The sequence below is a fragment of the Crocodylus porosus genome, unplaced genomic scaffold (genome assembly GCF_001723895.1).
Source record: "Crocodylus porosus isolate Cpor-Errol unplaced genomic scaffold, CroPor_comp1, whole genome shotgun sequence".
NCBI classification, from domain to species: domain Eukaryota; kingdom Metazoa; phylum Chordata; order Crocodylia; family Crocodylidae; genus Crocodylus; species Crocodylus porosus.
In genome coordinates, this window is record NW_017728910.1 from 4,815,463 (window position 1) to 4,829,533 (window position 14,071).

Consider the following 14,071-nt stretch of genomic DNA (forward strand, 5'->3'; position numbering starts at 1 on the left):
CCTATTATATATAGAAGTCAGACTAGATGAACTAACGCTTCCTTCAAGCTTAAAATCTGTGAAGAAATGGAAACTGGCTTGCATAACCTTTTGAATGAAACTGCTTTTAATGACATCTTTTTCAAGCAGTCACCAGCAATTTCAAGTGCTATCTGTCAGGCTTTCATACCTTTATTTATTACTTTTCATTTTGCAGATCATTGTCAGTTTGAACTTTTCCTTTGAGATTTGTATACGCGCTTTTAATGGATAAGTAAGGAATCTAGAATCCTTGGGTCTTGTAGTTACCACTGTAGATGAGACTTTAAAAAGAGATTAAGGGAGAAAGGAAGCTCTGTGAAAATCCTAAGCCCAGTGGGCATGGATTTGGTATGATTCCACTGTGTGGGGCCATAAGTGAATTATACATGCCACCTGAGACAAGTGCCTATCTTTGAGCCACCCCATGAATGATGGTTGGCTCAAGTCATATAGTTAAGAAGAATATTATAATTTTTATTGACACAGTATTTGTCACCTTTCTGACTTGTAAAGTCAAACTGCCTTAATTATCAAATATTAACCATTTTGTGATAGAAAAACTAGTACTAAGACCAGGCTAAGGCCCGAACGCATAAGCTTAAATATTGTTTCTGTAAATTAGAGGGTGCAGACAGAAATGACAGGAAGCGGTCTATAGCTGTGACCAAACACAAGTGCACAGCTGCAGACTGCTTCAAAAATGGCCAAGTGGGTAAAAATCTGAACCCTCACTACATGAGGAGTCAGACGAAAACATTTCAAAACAGAGTGTCTACTCTAACTTCTGTCTGCGCTGCCTGCCAGCTTGTTGCTGTTTTCAGAATAGGAGGGGGGGGAAGGAAGCAGAGGGAGTTCGGTCTGGGGTTCTTCAGCCCCTGCTGGTTGGTGGGGCAGGTGTATTGGAGCCCCTTGCCCCCCAAGGTGGCTCCAACTCACCCACCTCACTCTCCAATTCCAGCTGGGGAGCCCCTAGAACGAGCTCTGTCTGCTCCCTTTCCTGCCTCCAATTCTGAAATGGGGACAGAGTAGGAGAGAGGAGGGGCTGTTGCTGAGGGAAACAGGCTGCAGCCTGGCAGCCAGCAGTAAGATTCCCTTCCCCCCTGGAACTAGCAGTGAACTTCTGGTTTTTTCAGGGGATCGTTGTAACTCTGCAAAGAGTTCTCAGTTAATGGTGGGAAGCTGCACTTCTGTGTACACCCAGAGTTTCCCATACTGCTGGAGAATAGGTTTAGGTGAGAGATTAGGAGTCACTATTTCACTGTTAGGGTAACTAGGATCTGGAATCAACTTCCCAGGGAAGTGGTCCTCGCTCCTACCTTGGGTAAATTCAAAAAGAGGTTGGATGAACACCTGTCTGGGGTTGTGTGATCCCAGTGTGTGCTCCGGCCAGTGGTGGGGGGTTAGACTAGATTATCTATTCAGGTCCCTTCCGACCCCTAACTACTATAAAACCAGAAAGTATGAAACTGAAAATATTTAAGTGGAAAGTGTATGTAACTTGGTATTCCGTGTTGTGTTGAGTTTATGACAAATATGTAGTCAAACATATGGGAGTAGAACTTAGGTTAAGAAGGTAAGAGGTATGATATTGCAGACATTAGAATTCATTCCAGTAAGTGCTGTTTAGTTCTTAGTGTATTTACAGTATTAACCTGGAACCTGATACATTTAAATTTGGAAACTTGATCTTTCCCTGTAACAAGCAGTGACAAAAGAAAACATGAAAATAAGAATCATCTCCCATTTCAGTGACAACAAGGTATCTTGTCACATGCGTACTTCTATGTGAAGTCATGTTTCTAATGAGAATGTGCAGTGGCCCTGTCTAGTAAGAGAATGCTGGGTTGCAACTCTCATGTGCTCCTGCTGAGTGCCAAGATGTTTGGCTGTTCCACCCCTCCCCCCTCTCTGACAGTTTAGGCATAATAATTTTGACTAAACCCTGAATGCAGTGCCATGCACATATCTGAAAGAGGCTTTGATAAGGAAGAAAGTCAGTGCAATATCAGATCTTGACTTGCTGCTGCTATGACATCTCTCATTGGGATACTCTGTAAGTGATGGTTCCAAGGGAGTGATTCTGTCAGCTCAACATACTAGTGGGTTGTGGGGATCAGTGTGGTATCTGTATACAAATGGGCTAGCTAGGCAGTGTGCTACCCATCTAGCAACAAATACGGCATTGTTAAGAACTGTAATTTGGGAAGCAAAACGCAGAATGGGTTTACTTCTATATTTGTTTTCTCTTTCATTTGGTGTTAATCCATTTTAAAATTTGTTCTTATCTCTAATCAAAATCAGACATATGATTATAGGGACATGGTAGCAGGCCATAGTCTTTTCTTGTTTGTCATGATTTAATGGCAGAATTGCTCTGCACCTTTGAGTCTAACTACTTGTACTGTCTTTGTGCCAGGGGACGATATGCATGCTGCCAAATAAAAAATAAATATCATAACCAATCTTGGCCTAATCAGTCACAAAGTCCCTCATTCAGGGGAGCAGAAAGATCAATCAGCCACTCCCAACGACTAAACTGACTAAGGCTTCTCTTTCACACACTGCATTCTGTACCATCAGCCTTTTCCAGCTTTTCCATGTTAAAAATATTTCACACTCTGCCTCAGCCAGACATAAGTATTTACCTTTATTCAGCACATCCTCTGCAAATGCTTTTGTCTATCAAGCCTTCCTGACTCTCCCTCTTCGTTTATGTCTTTTCCCTTATTGTGGTCCTCTTCCTGAAGTACTACTTCCTTGCAACTGCTGTAAGGCAATCGGGTCCCCTATTCCTCTGTAGGTGCATCTACATGTGAAATTAATGTGAAGTAAACTCTGGAGCAGTTTATGCCAAATTAAATTGCTCCCAGGTGTAGCATCTATACATGCTCCCAGGACAGCAGCAATTTGAACCGTGCCAGAGCAGGCCCCCAGCTGGCTAGGCTGACTGGGTGTAATTTATGACCACAGTCAGCATCTACACATGCATTTCAGTGCAGTAAACTACTGTCCTGAACAGTACTATCTTACAATGGAGTTAATTAATTTACTGTGCCCTCATACTGGCACATATGTAGACAGTGACACTTTACTGAGGAGCTAATTAGTCTACTCCACAGTAAAGCATACATGTGGATGCACCCTGTGTGTTTTCTCTATGCATCAAGAGGATTAAATCCAAGGAGAAGCTACTGAAGATAGCATGACTCAGCTGCCACCTCTAGGTAATGATTGCAAATACAAACCTCATACACTTTGGGAGTTTTATAAGCTGGAGAATTCATGTATCAGAGGTGTTCTCAAACCGTGACCTAAAATCCACTCCAGAGCTGTTCTTCCTCTGAAAGTACAGGGCCTTGAATCCATGTGCCCACCTGCAAAACAGACTTATTAACTTCTACTGTATTTAAACTTACCATAAATGCAAACACGTCAAGCTCCAAACAGTTTACTAACACAGCCCTTGGATTTGTGGTTTCTAGGTACCTGTAAAGGTGGAACTAAAGCTAAGTCAGAATGATATACACCAGGATGTTTTCCCTGTCGGTGTTTCCCTGTCTGTGCTTTTGTTTGTTTGACTGTCTTTGGAAACTGCATGAATCACAGCTCTAAAGAATAATAATCGGCCTCACAGCATATTTGGCAAGTCAATAAAACTTTGTCTTCAAAGGGCATTGAGTTTTTAAAAATATATATTCTCAGTCTGTAAAACTCTACAAACTAGAAAGTATCATTCTTTTATTTTTAAGATGACAAACATTCAGGTTCTAGGTACTAAGAAATCTAAAAAGGGCTTTTGCCATCTATAGCTGGGATAGAGAACCCCAGGCATGTGTGCCAGAGCATGGCACAAAAGGCATTTTGCTTGGCACACCTCCGGAAGAATGGTAGGGAAGGGGCCTTGGCTGCGGTACCACAACAAAGAGGGGCCCCTTGTGGTTCCTCCACCACCCACCCCGGCATGCTAATATCTTATAAGTCAAGGTTGCGAGTGTTTATGACCCACTATCACAAAAGGAAGCTTGTACAAAGGAAGAAGTGGAAGCTTAGACAAACAACTTGGGAGAAGTATAAGAATATTGTTCGGGCATGCAGGGATGAAGTCAGGAAGGCCAAAGCGCAATTGGAGTTGCAGCTAGCAAGGGACATGAAGAGTAACAAGAAGGGCTTCTATAAATATGTTATCAACAAGAGGAAGGTCAGGGAAAGTGTGGGTCCTTTATTGAATCGGGGGAGACAATCTAGTGACAGATGATGAGGAAAAGGCTGAAGCACTCAATGCCTTTTTTACCTTACAGGCAAGGTCAGCTCCCAGACTGCTGCACCAGGCAGCACAGTTTGGGAAGAAGGTGAGCAGCTGACAGTGGTGAAAGAACAGGTTAGGGGCTATTTAGAAAAGCTGGACATGTACAAATCCATGGAGCCAGATGCAATGCATCCAAGGGTTTTGCGGGAGTTGGCTGCTGTGATTGCAGAGCCACTGGTCATTATTTTTGAAAACTTGTGGCAATTGGGGGAAGTCCTGGATGATTGGAAAAGGCCAAATATAGTGCCCATCTTCAAGCAAGGGAAGGAGGAGGATTCAGGGAACTACAGACCAGTCAGTCTCACATCATTCCCTGGGAAAATCATGGAGCAGGGCCTCAAAGAATCCATTTCTAAGCACTTGGAGGAGAAGAAGGTGATTAGGAATAGTCAGCATGGATTCACCAAGGGAAAATCATGCCTGACCAAACTGAATGCCTTCTATGCTGAGATAACTGGCTTTGTGGATGCAGGGAAAGCAGTGGATGTAATATACTTTAACTTTAGCAAAGCTTCTGATATGGTTTCCCACAGCATTCATGCAAGCAATCTGAGGAAGTATGGGTTGGATGAATGGACTGTAAGGTAGATAAAAAAGCTGGCTAGATTGTGTGGATCAATGGATAGTAATCAATGGTTCACTGTCTCGTTGGCAGCCAATATTATGTAGAGTAGCACAGGTGTTTGTCCTCGGGCTGGTTTTGTTCAATATCTTAATTAACGATCTGGAAGATGGAATTGATTGCACCCTCAGCAAGTCTGTGGATAAAACCAAGCTGTGGGGTGTAGTAGATGCACTGAAAGGTACAGCTAGGATTCAGAGTGACCTAGACAAATTGGAGGATTGGGCCAAAAGAAATCTCATGAGGTTCAACAAGAACAAATGCAAGGTCCTGTACTTAGGATGGAAGAATCCCATGCACTGCTACAGTCTGGGAACTGACTATTTAAGCAGCAGCTCTGCAGAAAAGGACCCGGGGGTTACAGTGGACAATAAGTGGCATATGAGTCATCAGTGTGCCCTTGATGCCAAGAAAGCTAACAGCATACTAGACTGCATTATTAGGAGTAATTATTCCTAGAGCTGCACTGATGCTTTGGTCCCATATTGGATCAGCACCGATATAAGGAAAATTGACTGTATTGGCAATCGGCATTTTTTTTTTTTTTTTTTAGCTGAAGTGGCCAATAATGCCACTGATAAATGCCCCATGCTTGCACACAGCACTCAGGCAGCCAGGAGCTCAGCCCAGCAGTATGGAGAGCAGTTGGGTCTGACTGCTAAGTCAGTTGTGGGGGAAGGGGTGTGGGGGACAGATCAAGACCCCAGCAGTGAGGGGCCTTGTATTATTTTTTAGATTAACAGTTACTGTTCTATTTCTCCCGTGTACTTAGCAGGGCCCATATTACCATAGCAGAAGAGTACCTTATAATCATTAATGCAGTTACTTTTATAAACAACCCTGGGAAAAACAATTATCCCTATGTTACATATGGGGAGTGGAGCTGGGGGAAGGGGCAGGCGCTGCATAGTGGGGGCAGAGTCGGGGATAGAACCACAAGCAGCTCATCGGAGGGCATGGGGGGCGGCTTCCACCACTACACATTCCCTGGGAGGGCATGAGGGGACCGTGTGCCCCCAGATCTGTGTGGGGTAAGGACGGGCTGCTGCTGTGGGCCGGGGGCATAGCCAGGCTCTTCCCGGCAGGAGGCTGGGCCAGGCTGCACTCAGGGTGGGCAGCAGTGGCACTGGGAGTGGGAGTTGGGGGGGCAACGGTGAATTTTGGGGTGGCTGTAGTCCCTCCATAACCCTCTCCCAACACCACTCCCACCCACCCTCAGCGGTTGGGAAGCCCAACCTTCCTCCGCCAGGAAGAGCTCAGTGCAGCACCAATCCCAGCCTGCTGCGGCAGCCCGCCCTTGCCCCATGCGTAGATGTGGGGGCACACGCCCCCCATGCCAACCCGGGGTGCGTGCAGCAGCGGGAGCCCCCCACACTCTCCAGACAAGCTGCTTATGGCTCTGTCCCACACCTTGCCCCAGCTGTGCAGTGCCTGCCTCACTTCCCTCCCTTACCTCAGGGGTGTCAATCTTCCCCCCCATGCCACTCTCCTCCCCTCCCTCAGCCCTTCCACCACAACAGACTTACCAGCCGGACACCACACTCCATGCTGCCCAGCTGCATATTGGAATCGGATTGGTATTGGCCAATACGGCTCATTAAAAATCAGCCATCAGTATGAACCCAAACATTCTCTATCAGTGCACCCCTAATTCTTCTGCTCTATTATGTACTGCTGAGACCACATCTAGAGTACTGTGTCCAGCTTTGGGCCCCCCACTATGGAAAGGATGTGAACAAGTTGGAGAGAGTCCAGTGGAAAGCAGTGAAAAAGATTCAGGGGCTGGGGTACATGACTTATGAAGAGAGGCGGAGGAAACTAAGTTTATTTAGTCTCCAGAAGAGAAGACTAAGAGGGGATTTAATAGCAGTCGTTAACTACCTGAAGGGTGGTTCCAAACAGGATGGAACTAGACTGTTTTTGGTGATGATGGATAACCGAACAAGGGAGGTTTAAGTTGGATATTAGGAAAAACTTTCTCACTAGGAGGGTGGTGAAGCACTGGAACAGGTTACCTAGAGAGGGGGTCTCCATCCTTGGAGGTTTTTAAGGCCTGGCTTCAGAAAACCCTGGTTGGGCTGATATTTGGGGCTGGTCCTGCTTTGAGCAAAGGGTTGGACTAGGTGACCTCCTGAGGTCCCTTGTAACCCTAATTTTCTATGATTATATGATTCTCTGCCCAAAAACATTGCTGGCCCTGATCTATAGTTTGTTCTGAAAGAAGAATTTTTCAAACATGAACCATTTCTGCCTGAAAACATCCATTTGCTCCCCAGACTACATAGTGCCAGTCTAGGATCCCACTCTTGCATACCTGAACAAGGTCTTACAGGATTGGCATCTCTGGGTTTGTTCTGAAACAGGAACAGGTGTGTTTATCACACTGTCTGATAGTGCTTGGTAGCTGGTGACAAAGCTTTTGCAAGAATTCAGGATGACACTTTTTAATTTAATGTGTGCTGATGATGCTGCTGCCAGTACCCGACTCAATGACATGTACACTCTTCTCAGTGGAGGGTTTTCTCTTGGTAACTTGGTGTCAGATTTTATTAAGAAACACTGAACAATATCATGAAATCTCACTTTGAACAAATGAGCAACCGTGACAGTGTCTAGGCTAGTTTGAATTTTTTTTTTCTTCCAAACACTCCTCCATGATTCTGAGTGCCCATGCTACTTGGGTCAGCTCTGATGTATTGCTCTCCCTCTACAGGTGAGTCAAGAATCAGCTATTTCATGGATTCATATCCCCAGACCTGTGCATGGCAGGTAGGTAAAGCTGATAGGGTAGGCACTGGCTAAAGCCAAGTCTCTTCTGCTGATCCCCTTACAAACAGAATCTCCCAGACCAATGGGATGGCAGAATGGGTTCAATGGAGTTGTACCCCTGGGGGGAAAAATGGGGATCAGCCAGTGAATTTCCAGAGATTCTTTTCACAGCTCCTGAAATTCATGTGCATTTCAAAGGTTATGTAGAGCTGACCTCTTGGCCTCCTGCTGCTTCCACAAAGGCATAAATTGTGCCCCCTCACCTTCTCTAGAAATGTGTAAGTGACCTTTTCCCATGCAAAGAATTTTTTAAAAGAAACCCTGAGAAGAAACATGAGGATTTGCCTTATGAAAACCAAACTCTGCTTTAAACAGAGAACAAGTTGTGCAGCTTGTTTTACTTTAAATAACTTGCTAGCAGCTGCATAAATTCCAGCCATTGTTCAAAGGCTTCTTAAGTAAAAGGTAGATGGGTTAGCAAAATTATACCTTAACGTTGGCAAAAAAATTGCATGGATACAGTTCATAATTTAAAGGTTAACACAGGAGGATATAATTAAAAGGGCGTTATGTACTGGAGTGATAGTTTCAAACTAAGATAGGAATATAATGTGTGGCACGTCTCCTGGCTTTGCAGATAATTATCTTGTCTACAGTCCTGTTCTGTTAACTTATTAGAAAGACAATAACTTTAGCATGCTATATTTAAAATCACACCATATTACAGATAATCCTGCCCTGTTTCATTGTTTTTCAAAATCCCAGCTTGGAAAGCTGAAGACATACGCTTGTTTACCTTTCTTGTGACATAGACTTACATGTTGATCAGTAGTCTACTTTAGTCTACTTTGATGGATATGTATATTTTGACAAGTGTGAAGGTGAACATGAAAAGTGAAGACACTTGGTTATGAATAAGGCAAATACATTAATCAGTGTTACTATAATGAATACTAAATGATGCTGAAATCAAAAGAAACATGGATGCGTTACTCACAGAATCACACAGAATATTAAATGTTACACGCATCTAAATATATCCACTTTTATTTTTATTCCGACTACAAAATATTTCTCAAGAAGCAGTCTCGGCAATGAAAAATAATATATAGTACTAGATGTGAGCAGTTGGTCAGGTGAAAACAACATGATACATCATCATCTTAATATTATAATATGCTTCTTCCATTTGAATAAGGGTTTTTTTTTTCTGTTTTGATTGAGACATGCATGTATATACCCAGGTATATTTTCACAAGAAAGTGCACATCTCTGAGACTGACAGTCAAGAATGGAGAAGTTAGAAAATGCCTGGACTAAGGTTGCCTATAAATCCTTGATTTACCTGCCAGGCCTTGTGCATTGTGATACAATCTTTAATTGCATAATTACTACTTTTTCCACAAAACCAGTGCCTCAGTCAGTGCTAAGATGGATGGTAATCAGTGCTTTGCTTTCTCTTTATCATTCAGTATATGACCACATGTCTTTAGTTATTCTGCACATTGTTTAGATCCTGCTCTGAAGACATGTCTATTAATTTCCTCTCCAGATGTACAATAGTAGTCATCACTATTGCATCGGATTACTTCTCCAGAGCTGGTCAGGAAATGGTATTTCCCTCCTGCAAAATAATTTGACATTTTGAAAAAATGCACAGAATTTGTGACTTTCTTGTCAGTATTTTCCAGAACACAGAATTGTTCTGTTAGCAAATATTCAACTAGGTCTCTATGACGAACACTAGTGAACTAATTTTTTTGGTACTCCTATGAAGAGAGGATATTGTCCCCATTTTACCTCACTTCTGCAAATCAGACCTCAGTCTAAAGTCAGGCATCTGGAACATGGACATACACACAAAGTGACCACCTGGGAAAAATCTCCAATAGGTGACATTCCCAGTATCTCAGACCATGACATCGACTTACTGCTCTGACACGGTGTTGCAGGAAGGGTAAGTTGGTACTCCTTCCTCTGCTACATACATGGGCAACTGGCGCCTCCTGAGTCTGGGGGAACACCAGATCACCGATGGGGGTGGGGTGGTCCCCCCATGACTGATCGCCAAGCCAGCGGCGAAACCAGCAAACCGGAAGTGCACTTCTGCCGGCACCTCCAGTTTCACAGCTGGTGCTTCCAAGGATTGCACAGCCAATCTCAGGGGGTGCATATGCACCCCTATGTGTCACCAATGGCCTACATACCTTCCAGTATATTCACTGAATGAAGTAGGCATCTGACAGCAAATGGTCTCCTTCTCTATGCAACCATGATTTGTTCCCAGAACATCTCTTATCCTTTGTATAAGACGACAACACGTGGTGGGGAAAAATGTGGGTGAATATGTATTTTAAAGACTGTGTTATAATTAGAGCCTGATTTTAAATCACGGGCCCAGCTTGTGGCATGATGGCTCCTTTGATCTTGGAGTTCCCTGCACAAGCTTTCCTGCTACTGATTTCCTGTCAGCCTTGCTGCTTGCTCCTCTTGGCCAGGAGGTGAAAACCAAGGTTTTAAATATGCTGCAGTTTTTGCCTCCCATCCAGTCAGCAGCAAGTGAGCAAGCAAGTCAAAGAACACCATGCAGAGAGGTTTATGTTGTTCCCAGCATTTTTCCTGCAGCTGAAGATCATGTCAGTTGTGACTTTTGATGCCCTAAGCTCACACTCAATTCTGGGAGGAGCTCTTCAGCAAGTGGAAGGAGACAGTTCAGGAGGGTTCTCACAATGATCTTCCCTGTGGTGGACAGCAAGGTGATCCCTCTGTAATTTCCACAGTTGGACTTAGCTCTTTTCTTGAAGATTGTCACAATCATGGCTTCCCTGAGGTCATCTGAGATTTCCTCCTTATTCCAGACTCTTAAGATGAGGGCATGGAGCTGTGATGTGAGCTCCTCCCTGCCTTGCTTAAAGATTTCAGGAGGATATCATCAGCTCCAGGTGCCTTCATCTGCTTGATGGCTTTCCTCACCTCATCAAAGGTTGGCTGGAGGCATTCTGAGATAGTCTCTGACTGGGTGTTGTGGGATGGAGCTGAGAACACTCTTGTCAACAACAGAGTCTCAATTGAAAAGGCCTTCAGAGTGCTCCTTCCAACAAACATTGATGGCTCCCTTGTCCTTGATTAGGTCTCCTCCATTCTTAAGTCTCAAGGGGTTTGGTCCTTGTGGGCATTTGTATGCTTTTTTAAGTGCCTAGCACTCTGTCGCATGCATTTGTATGAAAGGCAGAATGCATGTCAGCACTGAGAAAATGGCAGCAGTGCAGTTTTGAACTAAAACACCTCAAAGGTATTTTAGTTCAAAAGCACGCTTCTGCCATTTTCTATGTGCTAATGCACATTTTGCAGTTTATACAAGTATGCGTGACACAGCTCCGGGTGCATCAGCTGGTGTGCTCCACAGACTCAATTAATTGAGTCAGCTCTGATGCACTGGATTTCTGGCACATCGGAGCAAACCAAGGTATGTGTATAAATGCCCTATGTGCTCAGACAGTAGGTGGCTTTGGTGACACTGAAAAAACCATGCATATCACAGATGTCAGTGAGCTACTGAATCTCCTTTGCCCTGTCTTTCCATCATCTCTTCTTCATATCTCAGGTCCTCCTTTGGATCTCTGTTTTGGCTTGATGGAAATACAATTTCTTTTGCTTCAAACTGATGTCATTCTGCCAAGCACAAAAGGCCTTGCACTTGTGATCAGTCAATTCTTGGATCTGATGGTCATTCATATCAAACCAGTCTTGATGTTTCCTGGTAGAGAATCCAAGCATCTCTTCACAGGCACTGATGACAGTGGACTTGGAGGCACCCCAAGCGCTGCCGACATTCTCCCATTGTTGTTAATTGGCATTCACCAGTTTTTTTCGTTGAGGCGCTGGTAGAAGAGGTTTCTCTTGATTGGATCTTTGAGTTCTTTGATGTTGATCTGCCATCGGCATTGCTTCTGCTATTGCTGTCATTTGGGAGCCAGTTTGAATGATATAACTGAGCAGATGAGTTGGCGGTCACTCAGTCCAGCAATCATCAGCTCCTAACATAGCTTGGGTAAAGTGGACATTTTTGTGGTCCTGGGCATGAACAATGACATATTCGATCAAGTCCAGTACTACATCCAGTTTTGGGCTCTACAATTCAAAAAGGATGTGAAGAAGCTTGAGAGAGTCCAGAGAAGAGCCACGCACATGATCAGAGGTCAGGAAAACAGACCTTATGATGAGACAAAGAGCCATGGGACTCTTCAGCCTGGAAAAGCACAGGCTCAGGGGTGATCTGGTGGCCATCTATAAGTTTATCAGGAATGCTCACCAGGCTCTAGGGAACGTCTGCTCACCAGAGTGCCTCAAGGGATGACAAGGTCAAATGGTCACAAACTCCTCCATGACTGTTTCAGGCTGGACATAAGGAAGAACAACTTTACTGTTCAAGCCCCCAAGGTTTGGAATAGACTGCCACCAGAAGTGGTTCAAGCACCTACTTTGAACACCTTCAAGAGACATTTGGATGTTTATCTTCCTGGGATCCTATGATCCCTGCTGACTATGTGCCCCTGGGGTAGGGGGCTGGACTCGATGATCTTCCAAGGTCCCTTCCAGCCTTAATGTCTATGAAATCTATGAAGTACCAGTGCTTGGATTGTGAGTGCTGCCATGGTGTCTTGTGCCTGTTTTTCTGGTGGAACAGGGTGTTGGTGATGGTGAGTTTGTGTTCCATGCATTTGGTTAAAAGGAGGATGCTGTTGGAGTTGACCTTTCCCATTTCTTCCTTGCCAGTGGTTCCATTCCAGAGGTTTGAGTTCCTTCCAACTCTGGCATTGAAATCACTGAAAAGAAAAATTCTGTCTCCCTCTGGAATACTGGAAAGTGTTTAGTCAAGGTTGGCCTAGAATTCCTCTTTGGTTTTCTCAGCAGTGTCAAGAGTCAGGGCATACGCAATGATGACAGTGGTGCATTGGCTTCCTGCCAATTTAAGAAGTAACATCATGAGGTATTCATTAATTGCAATAGGGAACTCACTGAGTTGATTTATGAGTTCATTCGTGATGGCAAAACCAACTCCATGAAACCAGAGTTCTCCTTCCTATTTACCCTTCCAGAAGAAGTATAGCTTCCCCCTTGTTCTTTAAGCTGTCCATCTCCCACTCACTGGGCTGCACTCAGTGCAGTGACATCGGTGTTGTATCACCTGAGTTCTTGAGACACGATTGCAGTATGGCACTTTGGGTGTTCACTATTAGGCTGGTTTATGAGGGTCCTGATGTTCCAGGTCCCAAGATTGATTGTGTGGTGTCTTTGCTGATTTTGACAGCAGTAAAGATGATCTCACTGCATGCATTTACCTAGTCAAGAAAAAGGTAGCCGGACTATGTTTAGGGCACATTTTCTAGCCCCCTTCCCATGTGGGGTGAGCAGAGTGGGTCCTGACGAGGGCTGCATAGTTACAATTACAACTGCTGAATCATATTCCTGGCTCCAAATGCTAGACTACTTTCTTGCAACTGCTGCTTTCATGCCTAGGAGGTTCCAAACCTCACAATCCTGCTCCCGTCATCACTAGCTGAAAAGACTTGAAGAATGTGCTGAAAAGTAATTTCTATGGAAGATGCCTGTGCATGATTTCTTTTATCATGGAGAAGCTGCTGCACATTAGCTTCCACATGGTTCGTGACAGAACGGGACCTTGATTTAATGGCAAGGAGGCCAAGACAATTGGAGATCTCATTCCACTGCAGCCTTTGTCTGCCTTTGCAGCCACTGAGATTCTAACATCTTCATGCTCCACACTTGAGGACTTGTAGACCCATGGCTGTGGGGGCTGGAAAAACTTATTGCAATGGCAACCTGTACTCACAGGGCACATCTACACGTGCAAGCCTGTGCTCTCGCAGCAGCTCAAATAGAAACGGTGCAAATTTGAGCTGGGGCTTTTTGCCTTAGTGCACATGCTAGGACATGCACTTTGTTGTGAGGCAAGTTGTGCCACTGGGGGCAAAATAACCCACATGCCCCAATCCCAGGCACCACCATTTAAAAAAAAAAAACACACACACAGAAAAAAAAACAGAAAAAAAGCCTCTGCTTACCGTAGAAGCAGGGGTGGGGGGGACTCCAGGACCTCCTGGCAGAGCCCCCCTGGGCAGCAGCGGACAGCAGGAGGCAGGAGGGCCCAGGTTGGGGCCACTGGGGCTGTCCCTCTGCCCCGTACTGTGAGGGCAGGGCCCAAGTTAGCGAGACGGCAGCTCAAACTGCCGGTAAGTGCCAGGGGGTTTATTTTGGGTTTTCTTTAAACTATGGGGTAGGGGGACATGGATCAGGAGGGCTTGGGGGGATGGGGCTGGGCAGGGCAGGGT

The 14,071-nt window shown here is 44.7% G+C and overlaps 1 protein-coding gene across 1 annotated transcript in view; it reads left to right on the forward strand.

The window, feature by feature from the left end:
- KCNAB1 (potassium voltage-gated channel subfamily A member regulatory beta subunit 1) overlaps positions 1-14,071 on the forward strand; it is a 225,230-nt gene that overhangs the window by 123,521 nt on the left and 87,638 nt on the right. The gene's annotated exons all lie outside the window — the stretch shown is intronic.